Source organism: Cyrtonyx montezumae, unplaced genomic scaffold, assembly GCF_038088225.1.
Source record: "Cyrtonyx montezumae isolate F1298 unplaced genomic scaffold, pur_monq_1.0 scaffold_2, whole genome shotgun sequence".
NCBI lineage: Eukaryota > Metazoa > Chordata > Aves > Galliformes > Odontophoridae > Cyrtonyx > Cyrtonyx montezumae.
The window spans coordinates 6797031-6819766 of record NW_027071936.1 but is presented as its reverse complement, the minus strand read 5'-3'; positions in this window follow the sequence as shown (position 1 = coordinate 6819766).

The window sequence follows — 22736 nt, the reverse complement described above, 5'->3', positions numbered from 1 at the left end:
GCAGTGGTGTTTCTGTCTTCAATATGTCACTTGCTCCCTCTGAACTTGATACTACACTGCCTTGGAGAATCTGACATTCAGGACTTATCTAGACCATTATAGGGCAAATAATTCTAAAGAAATTCAGATGGAATAGTATGGAGGATGGTATATTTCCGTAAGGCTTTATACAGATGGTACACAGACTACCAGAAAAGAAAAGGAAGGCTCACCTTTACAATGGTCACGGCGTGCTAATGACTCCACACAGGAAGGATCTCCAACAAGAGACCCTTCCCCAGTGGTGGACAGCCCATAAATGGGCCCTTAAATGGGGTCTGGGAGAGGTGGAGCCAGACTCCACCCCTTCCCATCACACAGGTACATTACCTTCACCTGTGCTCCTGCAGCTGACTCAGTGCTTGCCTCAGGTGACCAATCAGTGGTTCAGGCCCTGATTCAACAGTTCCCATACAACCATTTCTGAAAATACCTTTGATTCCTAGGGAATTCAGGGAAGAAACATCTGCAATCTCTCTCAAAAATTGAAAATATTTGAGGAAATCATGAATAATAGCAAATTACAGATTGATGTCCATTTAAGTTAGCAGTAAGAATTTAACTAGTAAAACAAAATGATCAAACCAAACTACATAAATAAAAGAATGAAAGGTGAACTCAGTTAAAATTTAGCTTGGCTCTGTTTTCATTTTGAGTACCTAGACAAAACATCTGTAGTCTATTTTTTTTGTCTATAATTTTCTGGTGGCATAATTTTACTATCTTGACCTATAGAAACAAAAAGAATGTAGAATTTAAAATTTAATAGATGATTTCCAAATGTCTTCACAGCTGTTTTTACTCATATTTCATTTTATGAATCATTTGTGACACTTCATCAGCTATGTTTTGCATTTGTAAAAAAAAAAAAAAAAAAGTTAAGTGCCAACTTTATGTCACACAGCGTCAGATGCATCCATATCTGTTCACTTCTAAGCAACTGAGTTCAGTTCCTACAACCTTCTGTCTTTCAGTTTAACCAGGATATGACAGTACATACAGAAAGATTACAAAGCAGACATCTCTCTTCTCCTCATCCTTGTCTATAAACTATTTTTAATAAACATTCCTCAATGTGCGTATGTTAAGGAAAGAGAAAACACACTCCTAATTCATTAAATGCATGTGCCACTTAATCAGGTGTTTTTGCCCCCAGAATTAAAATACCTCTTCGATGGCTTAAGGAGCAGAGATTTTTCTGATTTTTCAAGAAAAATTAAAAATCAAATCCTAAAGTTCTTCTGACAAGCAAAATAATTCCCAAATCTGTCCCTTTAAAACTGATTAGCACCACAGATAATAGGTTGACTTTACATACCGTTGCCAATTTCTGGCTTTGTCCAAGGACTTGGCTTTTGAAATGTAAAGGACAGGGTTGGTACCAGCTATATATACAAGTATTGAAAGTTAACTTTGTCCAATTAGTAGTCAAAAGATGACCAGGAACAATGTTACATGGTCCCTCAGTTTATCATTGGAAATAAAATAACTCCACTAGTTTCTTGAAGTTGGAAGTTATTTCACGTTAGATTTATCAAACATATCCCTCACATTAAAAGGAGATAAGAATTCCTTGTGAATGGATCAACAAGCTTATTTCAAAAATTCAAATCACTTCTACAAATGTTAAGTTTTAGAGAACAGGAGTCTGTGTAGAATAACCCTATAAAATTTTACTCTTAAAATACACTTCAGAACAAAATCCTCTCAAACTGTTTTTATTAAAACCACAGCACTGCCAATAAACACTGCTGATCTGAAGGTTAAAGCTGTGTGAAACAGTCTGAAGAAGGTTTTTTTAATATTAAAAAAGTGCTACAAAACCTTATGGTGTTTTAAAAGGAAAGCTCATATCTTCTTAGAGACAACCACCATAATCCTAGTGAGGAACATTCATCTGCGCAGCTGGACTGCTCACAGAAGACTGGTTAAACCATTTGACTTAATTCTCACACTGAGTTCTGTATTCCTAAGAAAACTCTTTGGTAAACTGTTCTTAATGTTAACCAGGTGCCCAGAAGCAGATGAAAACCCTTTTGAAGAGCCCTCTTAATATAAGTTAAAAAGTAAATATTCTGGAGAACAAAGTAAAGAAAGCATTGTTTCCCCACCTTCCCCCACAAAGTAAAGTTTTGTGCTACTCAGAAGCTGCATTGAATTAAGCAATTCAGGGTTGAATGGGGGGCAGTGCAGCTGTATTCAAGAACAGCACAAACTCTTGCCGCATTGATGAAAAGGTTCTTTAAGGTTCTTTTAAAGAAGGTATATAACTTCTGAGCTACATAAATGTATTTTATATGTCATCAGATATTACATGCACACATGTCCAACAGTGCAAGTTAATGCTCAAGGTAGTTGAGAAACAGAAGAAAGAACAGCCCTCAAAATTCAGTATTATATAGAACAAAATAAAATAGGTGAACTATTATTCAAGCACTAATACCAAAGAATTCTGGCTTTAAGCTCAGCCATGGATGAGCAGAGGGCAGAAACCTCATGTACCTGAAGCACTTGGGAATGTGATCCCATACTGACCTCTTGGTAACTCATGAGCTAGACTCTTCCCAAGCAGGGAGGATGGCAGGATGCATGTGTGTAAACATGGTCCCTACCTGCTGCTTTGCAAAAGTGACACCAGCAGATGCCGATATCTCTCCAGAGGGAGGACAGTCCCTCATGCACCACTCAGCCTCTTTTGTAAGTGCTCTATAACATAAGCTACATTTTAGACATGCTTGAAAACATCTGTCTCTGTTTGTTTTAACTTCTTAACTACTTCTAAGTTTATTTTCTAAAGAGACACTTGCTCATTTGGTTCACATTTTAGATTCAGTGTAATCCAAAAGGGAAAGTACCTGCTCTGTTTGTTTTATTTAAAGATAATCTTTTTATGTCTTTACCCAGCCAGTCAGAACACATATGGTTCCCAATTCTAGGCAAGGAAGCCTTTTTCTTGTTCAATTGCTTACTTGTGACTGCACAGTTTAATTAAACATTTTTGTAGCACTTTTTTTTTTTTATAATGACTTCTTCAATTTTGCTTTTCAAGCACACTATATAGTAAATCACAAGGGAAAAATCTTTATTTTTAATATTCCCATTTATGTATTTAATGAATATTATTGAATTTTTGCCAACTACTCATTGAAAATTTAGAATAAATATCTGAACTACTATTTCATTTCTGTCCGTGAGGATGAAGTGTTATGCTGACACTAGGATTTTAACAGTAATTATCTCCTTTATTAAAAGTCGGTTTTTCATTTCCATTAATACTGCAAAAGACCAAGTTTTAAACTAAACTAGAAATCAAAAGCTTATTTTTTTAAGATTTTCTGTTCTTCGAATGTACGCTATGAGAAACTCTTTGAAAACATACACAGCAGAATGCCAAGCCATGCCTAGTTCAAATTAGGACGCAGCACTGTATTTGAAGTTTTCAGCAATGAGCAGCATCTCGCCATCTGCAACTGCCATAGTTACACCCAAAGTTCTCTCTCCAAAACATAGTGTTCTCATGCATTTTTACTTTTTTGCAGATCTCTCCAATACCTTTCTGCTGGAAGGCATCACTTCCCAGTTGACTCTTTACATCAGTAACCTCATCTCCTTTGTCAAGGATTCAGTTCTCTATGGAACATTCATCCTCACCAACCCTCCTCTCTCTAAAGAGATTGTCCCTATTCTTCCATTTAAGGAAACGCACAGCTCAGCCATAATTTCCTACAGGCAGGAATACATGAAATGTCAGCACAAACACCAGAAATCTCATTCAACTCACACAATTTTTTCTGTCATACACCCTTGGAACAATTAGTGTCAATAAGTTCATAGGTGTGTGTTAAGTGACAAAATAGGAGCTCCTTCACCACAAATCCCTCTCTAAAGGATGGCATCTACTGGATAATTATGAAACACAACAAGCTTTCTTTAGAAAAAGAACTTTTCTAAGATTTCTAAGAAACTGTTATACGCAATGTTTTTGTGATGGAGTGAAATAGAACTCAGTGTTTAGAAGTAATATTTCTTGCATGCAGATACTCTGACAGGATCAGGTCCTTTAAAACAGAGCTTTTAGTGCACAGTTCTTTATGCCTGTGTGTAAACTACCATAGTTATCTGAAGTTTTCGCACTTATAATGTATCAGAAGCATCAATTATAAATCAAAGTATTCAGCGTTCAGTCAGTTTCAAATTATGAATGCTCTTGATCATATTTCATCTTACAGCTTCTTTGACAAACTATAAGACAAAAGATTTTTTTAAAGCCTAATCTTTACTAAATAATTGGGTATGTAATTGTTATGTTTTTCCATTTATGAAAAATAAGCATATATTTTCATTCTGAATCCTTCTTAGGCTAAGGGATCAACAAAACCAGAACAAAAATCTTTTTGAGATGATGTTGCATACCTCACTTGTTCACAAAAATAGAGAGAGCTCCTCTCCAGCAGGTCATCCCTCATCCTGTACTGGTGCATGCAATTGTTCCTCCCTAGGTGCAAGACATTACACTTGCTTTTGTTAAGTTTCATCTGGTTTCTGACTGCCCAGCTCTCCAGCCTGTCCAGGTCTTGCTGAATGGCAGCACAGCCTTCAGGCGTGTCAGCCAATCCTCCCAACTTCGTATCATCAGCAGACTTGCTGAGGGTGGCCACTATCCCCTCATCAAGGTCATTGATAAAGATGTTGAACAAGACCTGACCCAGCACGGACCCCTGGGGGACACTGCTGGTCACAGGCCTCCAACCGGACTCTGCACTGCCAATGACAACCCTCTGCACTCTGCCAGTCAGCCAGTTCTCAACCCACTGCACTGTCCACTCATCTACCCCACACTTCCTTAGCTTTGTTATAAGGATGTCATGGGGGACAGTATCAAATGCCTTGCTGACTACCAAAAAATTCTTAATTCAAAAGGTGAGTATCGACTATGACTAAGCTGTAGGCCAATACCTAATATGAGTGAAAAATAGATACTGAGTAAAATAAATGGCAATATTAAATGCAAAACTGTGTATACAGACATAAGCTTTTGCTTTAAATTGGAGTAGATGTTTCCCTACCTCAGAACTGCTATGTACCTCCTTGCAGTACTTTACATCAGTGCAGATTCAGGATGAAGATTTAGTATGAAATGTTATGCTCAATTCTGCAGCCATGAAGTGTAGAAATCGTGGCACGTTCCTGTTACCAAGCACTACTGTGTTTCAGCTGCTGCAGCATAACAAGCAAAATGACTAGTGTCTTAAATGTAGACTTGAGGTTGTTCTACACTTCTATTGACCAGCCAGAATTAACTATGGTTTTCTTCACCTCTAAGATAATTAGTAACTAATTCCCAAGAAACCTCATCTTCTTTTTTGGACTGCTTTCCTATAATTTGTTCATTTTCCAACACAAAGAGCAACGGTTTCACCAACATTTTCCCTTTCTCTCGGTCTGTAAGAGATACTCACCAAAGTTGCTACACAGTTATGCCATTCTCAGCGGTGGAAATCTAAGACAAGATTCGCTGTTCACTGTAATAAATAGGCAGCCTGCTATTGATCTCAGCAGATAAAGTGTCTGGTCTTTCATTCACAAGTTCTTGTTCCTAAAAGAAATACAAGAATGACTAGAAAAGAATGACTGGAGGTTATCAAAAACTAATACAGTCAATTTTTTTCACTTGTGTTTTTTTCCTTTCCTCATACACTAGTATCTTTCTAGATATGAGGGGAAAGTCAAATTTGAAGACAGAACCTTCCAGTATTTCTGTTAGAAAGGCACAAAATCACATCACATCCAATTTTTGGTACAGAGCTCTCTGTAGGGCAAATGTTGGTAAGAATGTGGCAACCATGATAAAGGACATGATGGAAAATCTCTCTCCAGTAGATGCACTTTTACTTTCTTTGGTCTCTTTCCCTCTTAGTACTTGTGTGAAGAACTATAAAAGAAATTTAATTACAATAATTATGGGCTTTTTGATTAAGGTTTTTTTGTGCATTTTTTTCCCTCTTTTTGTTTTTCCTTCTTTCCCTCACAGTTACTTTTCTAAACAGTCATTTATAAAATGGATTTGAAGTTGACTTTGCTGATCACTGGAAAATTCCACAAACATGCCTTTGTAATTATAAACTTTACCAGTAGTTCACCTATGTAACATCCATATCTTCTAGAGGTACATCTAGAACTAAATAATTGGCTTCACAGAACTTTTTAATGTAATGACAAAAGCATATGCATCTGTGGTATTATACAATAGTTTACTGTAAGTGCAACCACAGCACATGGTATAAAACACACTGCTTTGCACATCAGATTTAATTACAGTTCAGACATGTAAGCTCAAGCATTCTCCGAGGTTAATAGTTATATTCTATATATTATAAAATAACACATTTTTCCAGTTTAACTGTTTATTTCTTCATTACATTAAAATAAGTATGTTAAAAACCTGACAGAATAAGAGTCTGAAAATGTAATTTGGATTAAAATTCACTGTTCTACTGACTTGCCACATACATATGAACAAACTACTTAACTCTCTCATTTTCTATGCAAATAGGAACAGTAACTTTGAAAGCAGCTACAGTTAGATGCAGAAGCACTTGACAATATTCACAAAGATCCTGAAATAACTTTGAAATGTGAAATGTCTCATTCATTTCAAGGCTGATAATTCGCAGTGAATGATGACCACTCAAGTGCGAACACAGTTAACCAATCATCAGTCCCCAAACACAGAGCAAAGAGGAAATTGAACTCCCCACTAGAAAAATACTTAAGTAAAAAGCCACAAAATGACTGATTATTTTTTTTTAAACTTTCCCCCTGCATGAAATCTTCTATATTAGGATACCATTAATTCTGATAATGAAGCTATTCATAAAGAGTACAGTTAGGACAAGCATACATAGAAGTTTTTTGCAAGTAAAGTACTACTTATTGAACCATTAAAGTTGTGGGAAATGGGTATTTTATCTTCAATTTTCTACAGTAAGACCCTTGGGATAAATTAGACCAATGATTCAATAATCATTAAAAGCTTACAAGTATGGAGACTTAAAAAAATGCTTATTGAACACATCAGCTTTCAATAGAGTGACACTGTATTCTGAATTTTCATTTCTGGCAGCGTATTCCAGGACCTTGGAAGGAATGAGAAGTAGCATTTTACAAAATCCCAAATGTCTTTAATTCTATTAAACACTTTTCATGCATGTATATTTGATTGATATTTGTACATTTCATTGTTTTCCAGTAGTTTCTACAATGGCTGGGCTGATCCTGTTTTAACTTGATCTGCTGGCACCTGTGTAGTGATTCCTGAACCTCTTCAACAACTTCTGACCACTTTGCTTCATTTTATTTTTCCTCCAAGCTTCCTGCTGATCTAAAGTGCTATCCCAGAAAGGTGCAGCAGAAAGAAAGCCTCTGCACTCTGTGCGAGTCTTCCCTTTGGTGGCTAGGTCAGTACTAGCCTAGGAATGAAGTCTCAGTATCAACAAGAGAGTTTTTCTGTTCTTTGATACCTCAAACCAGTACGTCCCAATGTTTTGTGAAAAAATAAAATAAAAATTAAATTAAAAAAACCCACAACTTCCAGTGATTTCAGAAAAAAAAAAACAAAAAACACTGAATCACAGAACGGTCTGTGTTGCATGGGACCTATAAGATCATCTTGTTCCAAACCCCCTGTTGTAGGCAGGGTCACCACCCTCTAGACCAGGTTGCTCAGAGCCCCATTCAGCTTGGAGTTAAATATTTTCAGGGAGAGGGCATTCACAAGCTCACTGGGCAACCTGTTCCACTGTTTTACTACTCTAAGTCTTTCTGCCTAATATCTAGTCTCAATCTACCTTCTTCCAGTTTAAAGCCATTTCCCTTTTTCCTGTTGCTACATGCCCTCATAAAAAGTCCCTCCCCAGCTTTTCCTGTAGGATCCTTTCACATAATGGAAGGCAGCTATAAGGTTCCCCCAGAGCCTTCTCCTCTCCAGTCATTGTAAGGGAGGTGCTCCAGCCCTCTGATCATCTTCATGGCCTTCCTCTGGATCCACTCCCACAAATCCATGTCCATCTTGTGTTGGGGATCCCAGAACTGGAAGCAGTACTCCAGGTTGGGTTCTCATCACAGCAGAGTAGAGGGGCAGAACCACCTCCCTTGACCTGCTGGTCACACTCGTCTTGATGCAACCCAAAACACAGTAGGCATTCTGGGCTGCAAGCACATACTGCTGGCTCACATCAAATCTTTCTTAACCAACACTCCCAAATCCCTCTTCTCAGGGCTGCTATCAAGACATTCTCCACCCAACCTGCTCCCTTCCCTCTCACATTTTGCTGCTGTTACCTCCCACAGAAAGCTCCCTATGTTAGCCTTTCAGTGCACTTCAATGACTTTTCAAGCTTAGAGTTGATGTTCATACATACTGACTCTTAGATTCAAGTGAAAAACAATAGAACTGTTCATACATAATGGAAATACAAACCTAAATTAGTGACATTTTTACAGCTCAGATGATGCTGGCATGTGATACTGACAAGTATTTACTACAAAGAGCTTTAACACTGTATTTGATTCCACTGAAAACTGATGCTGAAAGCATGTAATATAATTCATCAGCTGATCAGTGAAATACGAAGTGGTACTAAACATGTTGGGATGCTCGTTAACACTATAGTAATGTTTAATTCAGTCAGATGACCATTAGCACTAATTTATTTGTAGGATAGAGAGACATTTCATCATTAGAAGTTTTGAAAGCCGCGTTAGTAACAAAATTATGATAAAGTGAAAACAAGTCAACTAAAATAGAAAATTTCATTTTCCATTTTTGATTTACATTGTAAGCTCTTCTGTTCTTCATATATCTAAGGATGCATGTGGTCAATTGCAGCTTCCCAATAGTGACTACAGCTGACCACTTAGTTAAAATCAGCACAAACTCAAAAAGGATTAAACTAATCTGTCCACCCTCGATTATATTTTATATATACACATAAATTCACTTTAGCCAGGGATATAGCCTCCCCCAGTGTTGTGGTATTTTCAATTCTACTAAAAATGGGGAAAACATTAGGGAACAGACTCAAACTGGCTGAAAAGTAGAAGAAAGTTTTGTCTTGTTTTTACTTCTTCTCCGAAAGTCTGGTCAGGCACTGGAGTGGGCTGCCCAGGGAGGTGGTGGAGTCACCAACCCGGGAGGTATTTAAAGAACGTTTAGACATTGTGTTGAGGGACACAGTTCAGAGAGAACTACTGGTGACAGGTGGACAGTTGGACTACATGATCTTGTAGAATCACTAAGGTTGGAGAAGATCTGTGATTCTCCAGTTATAAAAAAATACATATAGAACTGAGTTGCCTAGTAGAGAGAAGATTTTTGTTTTATCACCAGTAAAGTTGCATGTTAAAGCAGCTGGTGGGGCAGAATCAGTTCTCATAGATCATGAATCAGTTGCTTTTGAACAGCACGCAGTGTTGACCTCAATACTACAACCAAGACTAATACTATCATATCTTCTAATTGAACTATATTTGCAAAACATTTTGGAACTGGACTGATATCCAGTTCAGTTGTTTTGGGAACTAACCAGATCATCAGGAAAAACAGATGAAAAAAATTTATCAGAGTGACATTATGTAATGAGTAAGAACTCATTACACAGCACTGAAGGGCCGATTCTTCTAATTCCCAAGAGTAATGCTTAATGAAATGACCATTTCTGCTCAAGCGCAGAAGAAACTGTAAACAGATTATTCACGTAAGTATTTACCAAATGAGATCTCTTTGACCTTCTAATAGCATTATCATATACCTTCTGAAGCTACAGTGTTAGTAGTCATTTTATGGCATTGTATTCACATATTCTTACTATTTTCAAAGTTACAAAGGCATATAGGAGAAGTTATTTTTCCCTTACTCCACTAAGACTGAAAATGTCATTTCCAAAGACTTTCACTCCATTATTAACTCTGCTCGCTATGAATACAAGCTGATCCTAGTAGGATTGCCAGTGTTAGTTAAGGATTAAGTAATGACTGGAAGGTTTTTCTGTTATTGTTAAAGTCTAACAAATAAATGCTTGCAGGATGAGATTCCAAATCAAACCGTAATCCTGGCTGTCTAATATAGTTCGAATTAGATTTTTAAGTTCAGAGAGATTGCCATTTATGCTGCTTGTTTATTCTCAAATATTTCATTTAGCTGTACTAATATACAACAGCAAATCTTTGTTGATCTAAAACACTATTCTATAATATACAAGATTTAGTATTTGATAAGCACACACAGTATGTTAGTTTTGCAGAGATCGTGGAATAAACGGTATGAACATTCTGCATCACACAAGTACTCTGATTTAACAGATCATGTTTGCTTTGTTCGGTTAGGGAGGAAAAGGAGAAGCTTAAATATACTATTAAAAATTACACTTAAAACATAAAGGCACGACTTTGTCCCTTGAAATGCAGTCTCGAACACTTGAAATTACACAAAATTATCAAAAGGAATTCTTATTCAAGGACACTAAGTAAAACCAGGCAACAGGCAAACAGTGCCAGCCCATGAGATGATGGGGTTATGGTTGTGACACTGAACCTCACCCCTCCAGAACCACCATGTCCAATCCAGCACTGATTGCAGTGGTCTGTAAAACACTTTAAAGCCCTCTTTTTCCGTAGCACTTCTCATGATTAAAGCAGTGTACTAAGTAATTTTCATGCCTATCTTGTCTACCTGTTTGTAATTTCATTTTAGCTATTCTACTTATTTAAACCCTTACAAACTCTACGACCCTTCCTATCCAATCACAGCACCAGGCCAGATCATGATACAGCCCACAACAAGTTGTTAGCCTGGGAAAAAGAAAGAGGAAAAGATCTGATTCAGCATCTAAGCCAATGAACAGCCTTGTTTACCAGTGTCACTGATGACAAACATGGTAATTTCATTTCTTCATAAATATTTGAAAGTTTCATTTTGCTAGGTGGATATCTGTTCATTTGATCTAATGGCTGTTCTTTCAAAAATGTCATAGGAAGCCATTAGCCTAGCTTCAGAGTAAATGGGTAGAAGTAAATGGGGATTGCTGAGAAAAATATCCTTGGCCCACAGCACAATGATACCAGGGTTGGATAATTTTTATTACCTTTAATAGTATTTGCAGCTATGCAAGCTAAGCCAATGACATGGGTAATCAAATCTCAGGCTTATAAGACAAACACTTGTTGCTAGCAAGAAAGTAATCCCCACCACCTCAGGCTCAGGTACACTGCTGCAGATCCAACTACCTTTCACTACAGGAATGACAAAGTGACAGGGGACAAGGATGAGAAAATTGGTGTGGACTGCAAAGAAAACCACTTTTCATTAGTAATGATTTGAACCATAGCCCATTCTTAGAGGATCTTAAATGCTAAGTATGAAAAACTTCTAAAATCTCCCTATCACCCCTGCACCTTCCACAGTGCAAGTCTATGGCTTTGGCAGTTTTCATATCAATCTGTACCAGAGAGACATGCTGTACTGCCAAGAAACTTAAGGTCCCTGTGAATATGAGGTGCATTCTGCAATGCTCTGGGACTGGAGAGGTTTGGGATTATAATGGTTTTGGTCATACACGGTGGCCTCAGTGCCATTGCTCATTGCCCTCCATGGGAGGGGCAGTGCAAACTATGTGGAAAAGGTTTAAAAGTGTATGTGCTGTTCATTTGGTAAAACCATCTCATTTCCCTAATTGCTGACTAATTGAACAGGCTGAGCAGGATTTAACTTGAAATAAAGGAAGAATAGTGACCCCAAAACCATTAAAGTAAAACTAAGGTTGTAATTATTTTCCAACTTACATGGCTGTTCCTTCATTATTTCTTAGCCTGCTGTGTTTTTGTAGTCTCACCTCTACAGTGTTAGGCTTTTCACTGAATGTGGCACAATACTACACCTCTGGAGTATCACAAATAGGCAGGAAAGCTGCAATTTCAGTGGGGCTTTACATCTCTATGTGGGAACTGTGTAAACACACTGCAAATTGTACAGCTGATAAGTAGATAGATGGAACATGAAATACTTAGTCCTAATGTTCTGACTAATTGGTTAAAATCTATTCCATGTCAGCTACTGTGGCTATTAAACCTTGAACTTTGGACACCAGTATTCCAAGTCAGGTAAATAAAATTATATATATTCTTCAAACAAGTAAATGACAAGTCAGAAAACTCTCATTTTAAATTAGCAAACATGAAAATAACTTTTTTTTTTTTTTTTGTAATGGACTCAGTTCCAAGAATGCTGCATTGCAGGAAGCATTTAGCTTGTCATGTTTTTCTATTATTTTATTTTACACTTCATTCGTTTCTATTACATAACCTTGCACTTTTTTTTTTATTAGGGTGTTCTGTTGTTGAAAACAAGCACATGAAGTTCTGATGCAGTTATTCCAGCAGAATATTTTTTTTGTCAGCATTTAAAGTGAAATGATTGCCTGTGACGCACAGCAGTTTTAGTAATATATGTTGACTCTTGAGTATTCAATGGCCTTTGGATGCCCAAAAACAAAAATGCTTTTATACAAAAAAATGAATATTCATCAATGAGTTGTAATTTTATTTATTTTTTTATGTTGAGCCAGTAGCTGAATTTCTTCCACTGCAAAACACCTCCCCATCATAAGCATATGTTGCCCTTAACAACAGAGGACAAATACACAAGTACTGACAAACTAGCTACCCTCCCTGACATGTTTAAATTTATGCATGAATGATTTCCACAGAAGTTTCAGTTACTACCTGTGAAAACAGCAAGGATCCACTTCAGGTAATATCCTATTCACATTGGAGAATTCCTTTATCTGCCACTACTATTAGTGGAAAATAATACTTATTTTCCAGAGCTCAAAATATGTTCATTATTAATTATTTGCATACATATAGTTTTTCAAGAAAATATACATTAAGCAACCATTACTGTCAGGAAACCATCTAAAGCATTGTTCAGACAGCAAGATTCAGTATCCTCAAATTTGACTGGACAACCAACTTCAGATCAAACGCAAAAAGAAGTACCAATTAATCCCTTAATGTGATCAAAGAAGCAATGAAAGGAAGCTTACAATAATATGCACAATACCCAGAATAGGAAAGATGTGAACAGCAACACAGCAGGATTTCTCTGCAATTTGAAATACAAGACTCAATGAGCAGCAGGTGGCTGAGAAGACAGGCACAGAGCCAGATAACACACTGGTCACTCACTTGAAGAGCATCCCCAAGACTTTCTTCTCTTGCCACTCTCAGCTTGAACAATCTGATGAATTTGTTTTACTCACCTGAAGCTACCACTTTTAAAATAAAAGGAACTAGATAATCACACTTTATTATATTAAAAGCATTACTCTTATCATTAGATTCCATTTCATTAACTAAAACTGTAGGCTATTGCAGCTCCCTCCATTCCCCTCTACAATCCACAAAGAGGACAGAAGCCGTGTGTACTTTGCTTCTTTAATTTCTCCCTTCAAAATTCGTCTTGTTTCACCACACTTAACAAAATCCATTTAGAGCAAACATAATAAATAATCTGCACGTAATAAGCACTGAGAGTTTTACCTAGAGGCTTCTAGAAAACCCACTGTTTCTTTTCATCATTTCTGAAAACCATTCTGATGAAGAACACTCATGTTTCACATGAAAATTTTCCTCATCATACACATGATGATTTTCCACGTTTTCTCTCACAACTCCATATGGAACTCTAGATTCTGAAATAGACTATGTCGCCTACTGAATAAATGACTTCTTTCAATGGCATGTAAAATATGGGTACCTCCATCTGTCTGAGGTATTTTTCCCAAATGCTTTAGACAAAAGAAAATCATACTGTTTTGGAGAAAATAACACACTGGTTTTATCTGAGAAACAGCACTCAACACAACAGTAACACAACTTACATTTTTACTTCTTAATTGACTTCAACAAGAGGGAACTTACTCTATTCTCCCTGCAGAACTACCACAGAGCTTATGACAGAAGCCATCCTAACTAGCCACCCTACTCAGTCCATTGTTGGAATTAGCAAACCTACTACAACAGTGTGTAAGGCATGCTATTCCTTAAATTTGGAAGTAATACCAACCAGTGTTCCCTAATAATTTGTTTGTGAATAAGTACTTTGTCCAGTATGCTTAGTAGCACTTTGTACAAAATTTACAGATCTAGAAGAATGGTTTTCATTTAACATCTCTCCATCTTACAGAAAAAGCATTTGATATTTAAATGTTATTTTCAAAGAGAATACACAGTCATCATTTATTTAAAGGAAGGATATATTCTAACTATGCATGTATCATTCTTATTATGTGGCAGAATTTGGAACTGGTCACCAAAATCCTTAAAAAAAAAAAAACTTTGCTGTTCTTATCTACAAGCAGAGAGAGAATGTAGACACCAAAACTTATTTATTTGAAAAAAAAATAATAATAATAATTATCACATTTAGGTCAAGACTACAATTTTAAAACCCTAATTCAGATTGTGTCCTCCCAGCATTTTCCAAAAATGTATAACTTAAAATATAAATCTTCAATAGAATATGAATGCATATTAGAAGACACAAATTTTTTCCACTTTCAGAATCAACAAGATTTTAATAAATCATAATCACTGACTGAAGCAGTTTGGGAAAAGTTAGGCTGCAAGTTTACTTGCTTCATCTTTCAGGTGATGAAATCCTAAACATCTGCGAAAACAGTGAACACTTTCCAGAAGAAAAAGACTAGTTGAAGATTAAAGAGCTTTCTAAAAATCAAATTACAATACTGCTTTGCATGTTGAGTTAATTTTGAATTAAATTTGTTAAAAAATAAAATGCTTCATTTCCAAGCTGATGAAGTCTTATGGCACAAAATAATCATCTTTCCCACAAAAGTCAAGAAAACAAGTGGCTTTCATGTAAGGTTATTATATGATTACAGTATGTATAATCATAACAGATAGATGAAAAAGAACAAGATCTAGAACTGCTGAACTCAAAAGCCCCAGCACTTTTTCTGAAGTGGGTTTACTTTTTGTTAGAGATTTCTATTAAGACCTACCTAAAACAGGACTTCTTCCTCAATTGATATTGTTTAAAAAGCAACCTTTAAAAGCCCTCCATATATGCTAACTTTCGAACTACCAACCATCTCTCTCTGAAATAAAATTTCTTTCAAGTCATTCTTCGTTTGTCCCAGATGGATTTAAATGCATTACGTAATATGAAGCTGTCACAGTCTTACTTTATGAGAATAGTGGAAAATGCAGAGGTAGAACTGCTATGAGTTAAACACACCAGGAAAGAGAACCTCTACAGCAAACCCAGAAATACTGCAACTCAATGTTATTTCAAATGTTTTTAATGTATATTTAATTCTCCGGTTATTGCATGACAAAGCATCATTTCCTTCAGGATTAAGCCATTAATTATAGAATCACATAATCATAGAATGGCCTGAGTTGAAAAGAGCCTAAAAGAACATCTGGTTTTAGACACCCCTGCCATGGGAACGGTTGCCAACCACTAGAGCTGCCCAGAGCCACATCCAGCCTTGCCTTAGAAGCTTCTGGGGATGGGGCAACTACAACTTCTCTGGGTAACCTGTTCCAGTGCATCACCACCCTCTGAGTGAAAAACGTCCTCCTAATATCTAACCTAAATCTCCCCTATCTTAGTTTAAAACCATTCTCCCTTGTTCTATCACTATCAACCCATGTAAACAGTCATTCCCCCTCCTGTTTATACGCTCCCTTCAAATATGGAAAGGCCACAATGAGGTCTCCCTGAAGCCTTCTGTTCCCCCCAAGATAAACCAGTCCAGTAACTTCAGTCTTTCTTCATAGAAGAGGTGCTTTAACCCTCTGATCACCTTAGTGGCCCTACTCTGGAAGTTCGCAAGTTATTTACTGTTTATAATTTTAAAACAAAGTTGCTATAATTTATGTACAGAGATTTATTCAAGACTATAAGGAGACAGAAGTGGACATTTCACTGGTCTGCTCAAGCCTCAGTACATCCTATTTCTAATTTCACTGGGTTTACTCAGTTTTACGATTGCTAGCTTCAGCCATGAGATGGATGAGAACAATTAAGAAACAGCAGAAGGAATCTAATGCAGGATGTCTTCACGATTGCCTCCCTTTGTAATGTCCTTACAAACACACTAATGTAGCTATTAAATATATTTCAGCTTTCCCATTTGATGTTTTGTATACTTCAAAGTTACTCAAGTAAGAAAACAGTTGGCTATGTCATTTAGTGTAAAGCATTCCTAGTATAAGCTAGTGAAGAATTGTGATTTACCTTCCATTACCTTTTGCTTCGGAACATCAATGTACAATGGCAATCAGTATCATCATGGAGGAATCTGTCATTAGCTTTTTTCCTCGCGTTTCAGAATTTACACAGGAAAACCATCCTCTTGAAAGTAGACATCTACATTCTGCTTTTATGTATTAGGATTCATTCACTGCCTGCCCCCTCCTAGCACCAGGGAACAAGGTCTACAACCTCTGAAGCTGTTGGAGGAACAGAACTGAGAAGAAAAATGAAACAAAGCCAAAACTGTACATCTAAAGGCTTAAAAGAAAGGGAAACATCATCAGCCTGCGTAGCCCAATGAAACTCAAAGGCATGTAGTCTCTAAATCTGCCTAGTAAGAATAGAATGAGGACTGTGTTAGAGGAGCAGATGGGAAAAATCCTAAAAATAATCACATTCTGCAGAACAGAGAGGTCATATGTTCCAGGAGTAAAAAAACAAAACAAAAAAGCCAACAGAACCATAAAGCGAACTACTGCATAAACAGTTTACAGAAAGTAAGCATGACCTTGCTAAAATGCTCCTTAAATGTATTAATCGTTGGATTGACAAACAGCTTCTAAAAATAACACACAAAATTGCATAAGCCTAAGTCATACTGTCATTAGTAGTTGAAAATTTAGCCTGTAAAAAAAGTTATTGCTGAAATTTTATTAGTGTAATTCAAAAATGGAAACATACCAAAAATGAAATCTCATTTTAGCATAGGAGAAATAAAGTATTTCTAGTCTTCTTTTAGAATTTTCATGCAAATGAAACTTACTTTGCTATACAGAAGAATATAAACCTGATGTCACAGGCAACTATGCATTCTGTATTTCTGATCCCATATTATTTCTATCAGCTACTTGCCACATGGCATTGACACAGAAGCATTCCCCTGTCTGCTTTCAACAAGCTCTCTCAAAACAGAAGTGAATCCTAGATGAACAACCCTTTCTTAAACCTGCTTCATTCTTCTGCAAGGTCTTCCACAGGTTGCATGCAACAAGTCAAAACATCCTGGGATAAAAGCCAGTCGTATGAAGGTATCAGAGGATGAATTAAGTAAAACAAGACATTTATGTGAAACAATACAATGCTCAGTGATATAGCATTAGACAAAATAGTGAGTGAATTTAAAGCCTTTGAGGCTAACTACTGCAATTAAACTTCTTATTAACTATTTTACTTTAGATCATTGATTACTAAGGAGTAGCAAGACTTGATTTGTCAGCATACGATCTGCTTCATATTGTAGTGTAACAAATCATGTACTCTTACATGAAAGGCAAGATTTTTATATCTATACTGAAAATATTTTCATATTTTTCTTCTGGTAAGATCCTCATACATAAAGCACATACAAACCATGTTCAGCTCCTATGCTACATTTATAATAAGCTCACTGCCTCCAAGATACTTGGTAGAAAATTATAATCTGTATCTATATTTACAGAACAAATACTCCTCTCATGAACTATTCAGTTGTTTGAGTACACTTTAGAATTTGATTGTAACAGGTAACTCAGTAAGCAGCAAACAACAGCCTATAACAATACAATGCAGAACCAATTTTTAGCTGCTAATAATTATCAGCTAAACACAGTTTTAAAAAGTAAATGCTTAAGACTTTGTTTAAATCAACTGCTGAAACAATGATATTAATGAAATTTGCATAACTTGTGTTTGTTTAGCAATACATTATGTGCATCATCATCACTGCTAAGCATATGCGGGATAACAAGAACAAATGAATTTATACGTTTGTACAAAAGTGGTATTCCTTATAAGCTAATGTTTTCTGTAGAAGATATTAGAATTGTGCAGATAGGTATAACTCAAATTACTGAACAATGACATTTTTCCACACATTTCACTTCATCTGGATACTTCTAACAGTAAAAACAGGTTGACTTGATTTAAAACGTATCTAACACGTCCTTTGTGCTTCCAGTCATATATTTGAGTAACATTTTTAAGCTCTTAGTTTATAATGTAATCATATTCTATTAAATACTATCTTAAGAGAGTATTTCATTACTTATTTATAGGCTATGACCACACAAACAAGAACAGCTTGAGGGGGAGGAAGGATGATGTGTGCAGTCTGTACTTAATCCTACCTCTTTACCTGATCTAGTCATTCAGCCACACTCTCACCGCAAGCAACAGAAAATATCTCCTCCGTGATTTGTTTTGTAGGTTCAGGCCTAAACTTTGCCAAGTCACATATGTGCAATATATAATACTACAGTTTTTTTTTTTCTCATTGCTAAATAAGGAAAAAACAACACACACCCAGCTGAAGTCCTACCATCCATTAAAGCACTGTTCCTGCATACCAGTCACATCAGAACACAAAGCACAGAACATGTCACCACCTCGATCATGGCTATGTGGGATATATTCTCCAACTTCCCTGTTTTCTATACCCCACAAGGCAGACCTCCCCACAACAGCCAATCTCTAACACAGCACACTTCCCACATTGCTTACGAGAAATGATCTCTCCCTGGGGACAGAGACAACCAGATGCTCTTCAGGTTTATCCTGAGGATGCTCCTCAAATTACATTCACATAAATATTTCTGATACTAATAAAAGGCATGTGTCTGAAATTTCTGATCAGTGAGCCTTTTTAAAGATTTCTGCATCTAAGAAACCTAAAATAAATATGAAGGGCAAAATGCTGTCTGCATTTTACAGAACGTACTTGAGATATGCCTCAAAAATACCCAAAAGTAAATGTTAGGAAAAAAAACGTATTTTCACTGTTTCTTTTCATTTTCTTTCCACTATTTTCTTTTCCATCACTAGGTATGATTAATTACTCAAAGAACTTGTCCAATGCTTTCCATTCTTTAGAAAATGTTCTCCAGTTACTAGTCATAATGGCCATTTTTCTATCAGAAGTATAAAAAATGAAAAAAAGACATACTACAAAGTAATATTCCATCTGAAGCCAGAAAACAGTAAAGTCTATAAATTAGGGGCTACACGCCTTTATTACAATTAGAATAATACTTATGCATTACATTCTATATGTTTGTTCAGTTTTTCCTATCGTGATGATACTTCCTTTGATTCTATTTTTTCCTTTTGAAGAATTGCCTTAACATTTAGCTTGCAAACTAATGTGCATATTAGCATAAATCTGTGCTTAACATTTATTCTATAGGCCTCTAGACAAAAGCCTGAGTTAGTGTATAAGGTCAGGAAAATAGGCTTTGTAAATGTTACAACAGTAAACCATGAGGTTCAGCAGAATATTAAATTGTGCAAAATTTTTTAATTTACCTGAACCAAGCCTACTTAATATAAACTTTAAAAATACATGAAAAAAGCAATAAGGAATATTTAAGCATAAGTGAACTGCATACAGAGAGAAAATTGTCTATGAAAAGTAATAAAATGGTTAAAATTAAAACTCCTGAGTTAATGGAGTTCATAAATTTTAGAACCAAAAAGTGCGTTTTCATTTACTCTGTGAAAAAATAGGCTATAGAAGTAGTCTTGATATACCTGATGTCACTACAGATTTCTAGTGGTTTTAGCTGAGAGTGCAATTTAAAAGTTATTTTTGATTACTCCAAGCACTTCCTTACTCTAATAATACAGTCATCAGATGAATGCATAAGATTGTTATAGGTGTTCAAAAAGAGCGGCAAGGAAGGCTACCGAAAAGCTATTTCTCATAAATACAGCTAGACAGAATGACATCAGACATGATAAGACATTCAAATATGTTTCTGGCAAATAGGAAGAACTGTATGTTTTAAGAGTTTCTTATGTCGAAGTTCACCAGCAAGCTATTCTACAGAAGACAGAAGTGAAAGTAAGGTAATTTAGAAAAAGAATAAGAACAGTTACCACAACCCAAGATATAGTATCCCAAGTCTCTCAGGACTCTCTTAATGAAGACTGATTCACACTCAAGAATCTTCACTTGCATTACGGGAGTAGCATGCAGGCCTGCAGAATTTGAACCCCAGTTCAAAAGGGTTAAACATGACTGAAGTACTGAAAATGCACCAGTATGGAAAAAACATGCAAATAGGCTGTCCCCCTATGCATGCCTTACACCTGCCTACTTTCTGCATATTACAGCTCTGCATGAAAACTACTTGATTGCTCCAATGCTCAGCAATTACACAATGTCCGGGGACAGCACTGAGGGGGGGTTTAAGCATTATAGCCAGTCAAGAAAGCCACCAAGTAGACTAGAAAAAAAATAATAAATGTAAATGAAAATGAATTCAATCCTTGAAGGCAATTACTTATTGTCCTTGAAATGTCCTCAAGGACAAGAGAAAAAGTAATAGCCTTGGGAGACCTTTCTTTCAGTATCTTCTGAGACAGGGTTAACGCTAGAGGATTAGAGGAAGATTTTATTTAGCATAAAGGGATAGAGCCACAACTGAAATTAGGCACTAAGCTTCCATTTAGATGACAGAGCACTCGATTTTGCAGGCTTTTATTCTGCTGGTGCCTAGACCTAACACTGAAGCATCAGGCTTCACTTTTCTTTAACCAGTGGAACTGAGGAACATCTTTCCATCAGCTGCAACTATGAAAGCTCTCCTGATTAGATAGGGAACTGCTCATTATTTCATTTCATCTTCAGGAAGCCCACAGGTTTTTCAACAGACTTAAAATATATGAACAGAGAAGCCTCATGCATCAGAGCAAAGGTGCAGTGACCCTGTTATATGACATCCAACAATGACTATTAGCAGGTTTTTAATTTATAGGAGTTTAAGGAAAGAGAATAAGAAGCAAGATTCGTAGCAATATCAAGAGAGAGATCCTGCCAGGCAACGCATCCGAATGCCACTGTTTTAGTCCCCAATAGACACTGAATGTCCACAGTTTTTTTCCTCATTCTCTTGACCTTCTTACCCTGGAAATATTAAGTTTAAATTCTTAACTTCCTCTTTCGAAGTGGAAAGAAGGGCATTATTTTCTACATTAGAGCTGCTGGCTGAATAATGTCACTAAGCACTTAGATTTGGATTGTCAGAAATAGAGAGCAATCACTCCCTATTCACCTCCTCTATACTCCCATGATTTCAATGAACCTCCATCGCCTTTCACCTCTTCTGTAATTTTTCTTCTAATTTGTAGAGTCAGTTTGTTTCATTGTTCTTTTAAGGCTCTCTCCTCTGCCACACGTCCGGTCTTCTCAACTTTGGGACTATTCTGGGTCTTGAATGTAATTCCACGCTTTCTTTCCTAAGTGCTGAGAATCTCTTCCCTAAATGCTGAGAACTAAATTAGAGCCCAACATTGCATATATGTTGATGCAGCTGTTTTATCTTGTCCTTAAGTGCATTACTTTGCATTTATGAATACTGTAGTTCTGCAAGTCTTTCAGTTGCATCCTATTCTTCAGAAAGGAAAATATAAAGCTGACTGAACAGCTGTGTACTTAACCATCACGTTACTATGTACCTCTTTTCTTCCCAGATTAAATACAATTGTTTTCCAGCATGCTCTTTAAGATTTCAACAGGAACCTTACCCTACTGCAGTACCTCATAACAAAACACTGTATTGCAGATATCACATTTTATTTCTTTGATACCACAGCTCTCTTAGTGGAAAGTCAAGCTACACTAGCGTTTGCTCAATCACTTCGTTTCTTAATTTCCCAAGGACTCTTAGTTAATATTATGCTTGCCGTAGGTTTGTTACAGCACATTTCCTCATTTAATCTAAAACTCCTGTTACTAATACTGCAACTGGAGTCTGCTCAAGGAAGAATCTCTCAGAGATCCATAGAATCACAGACATGAGTCACATTGGCCTGTAGTTCCTCAGGTCTCCCTTTCTCAAAAATGGGAGCGATGTTTCCCTTTTGCCTCTCATCAGGGCCACACATTTTCAAATGTGACAGAGTGGTTTGACAACTACATCAGCCAGTTCTTTCAGCACCCTGCTATGTAAGTTGTCCAGCTCCACATTTGTACAAATTCTACCTAAGTAAGGAGGTCACTTACTTGCTCTGCTCTCACAGCAGGAGCAATTTTGCTCTCCTAACCTCAACCTGGAAATTCAGGGACCCAAGAGGCATGGGAAACCAGACTGATAGAGAAGACCAATGCAAAGAATTGTTTGAGTACCTCATCTTTCTCCACATCTTTCGAAGCCATCTCTCTCTTTTCATTTATCTGAGAGGGTATACTCCTCTTTGCCATTCTCTTTGACCAATTCAAGGAAAAATCTCTTGGTTTTTTTTTTCCTACATCCCTTGCTGACTTCAGTTCCACCTGTGCCTTGGCTTTCCTGACCCCATCTCTGTATGTCCAGATGGCATCCCTGTGTTGCTCCCAGACCACATGTCGCTCCTTCCTCTGCCCGTACTTTTCTTTCAT